Source organism: Hyperolius riggenbachi, chromosome 4 (genome assembly GCF_040937935.1).
Source record: "Hyperolius riggenbachi isolate aHypRig1 chromosome 4, aHypRig1.pri, whole genome shotgun sequence".
Taxonomy (NCBI): Eukaryota; Metazoa; Chordata; class Amphibia; order Anura; family Hyperoliidae; genus Hyperolius; species Hyperolius riggenbachi.
The window spans coordinates 327,597,084-327,598,702 of NC_090649.1; positions in this window are offsets into that span (position 1 = coordinate 327,597,084).

Sequence of the window (1,619 nt, forward strand, 5' to 3'; positions counted from 1 at the left end):
GGCTTAAGGTGCTATTAACTTATGTGCTAACATTTTCTTCCTTCCTCATCTAGCTGGCCACTAATGCTGATCAAAAAATATTTACTATTGTCGGGTAGACCTTTTGTTTGATGATGGGGGGGGTTCTTGTGTGCTCCCCTCGTGGGTCCTGGGCTTAAAAGGAGGAGTGTGGTGGGGGTCTTGCGGTCTCCCTAGGATTTGGGGGGGCTGTCTGGCCCATACGCGCTCCTCGAGCTGAGGGGCCCTGGCTGGGGGCCTGGGGGGGGTGGGCCACAACCCTCCCCACACGAGCTTAGGGCTGAACGATAACTTTCTTATACGTCATAATGGTACCTATAATGTTTACTTATGTTCACTGTTGATACGAGGGACTTATAGAAGTTTGTTATACCCCTATGGCTGTTTAATGAAGAAATAACCTCCACTTATGTCGGGATTAGAGTCCCATCCCGTGACTGGCTTGGTCTCTTGGGCTTATGGTGGAGGTCGGGGGGATCCCCTCGGGCCATCCTTTCTTTTCCCTCCTATGGAGGGGCTGACCCGAACCGACCCCTCGAGCCGAAAAAACCTTCGTGGGGGGCCTCCTGGACCCACGGGATGACCCTCGAAGGCAAAACCTGGATTGCTCTGAATCACTGTGGCCCTCGCCTCCCCGTCCTCCCCAGGTCTCCACGCTGGTTATCCCTGGGGCCGATTAATAAACTGGACCGAGTAGATCCAAAATTATATAATGAACATCCTATGGAGGGGGCTCACCCCCCCTCTCACATCCACAACCAAAATAGCCCTCCACCAAAGCAATAAGATCAAACCCTTACCGCTCAAGGTTCTCTTGCTGCCCCCGCAACTAGAGGTATGACAGAAGAAGGAAATAATATGTCCGACCCCCGTCATACCCACCATGCTAGGATTGTTCCTACAATCCTAGGGATTACGTTCCCTCATTGCTCTATGCTCTCACGGTCAGTTCTCCCTGGTTTAATACCCACAGCACAAAGATTAAGCTTGCTATGGTTTCTTTTCCATGATGGCTCCTTCGAATAACAAAACCTTTTTAAAAGTACTATCCTTCAATGCACGAGGTCTCAACTCCCCACAAAAGAGGAGGGAGTTGTTCCACGACTTGGGCAGGCATCACCCCGATATTGTATGTATCCAGGAGACACATTTCTCTACCACTTCATGCCCAGCCTATTTCCATAAACACTATACAGTCAAATTTGTCTCCACTGCTCCTAAAAAACACAGAGGAGTCCTGGTCTTAATTCATAAAAACTTGCCCCTAGAGGTAAAAAGCACACAACTAGATACTGAGGGGAGATATGTAATTCTAACTGGGACCCTTTATTCTTTGCGTCTTCATCTTATTAGCTCTTATGCCCCTCCGGAACAGGCCTTTAATACATTTCAAATGATCCAAAAGAAACTAAATGTTCAACCCAATACACTTCTCGTATGGTGTGACGATTTTAACCTCACCCTGAACGAAAAGCTCGATATATCAAAACCCTCCCCAGACAAACTTTCTAAAACGCAGAGAAAACGTCTCCTAACTCTAATGGAAAATAACTTCCTAGTGGATGCTTGGAGAGAGATCCACGGCGATAAAAAAGGTTACA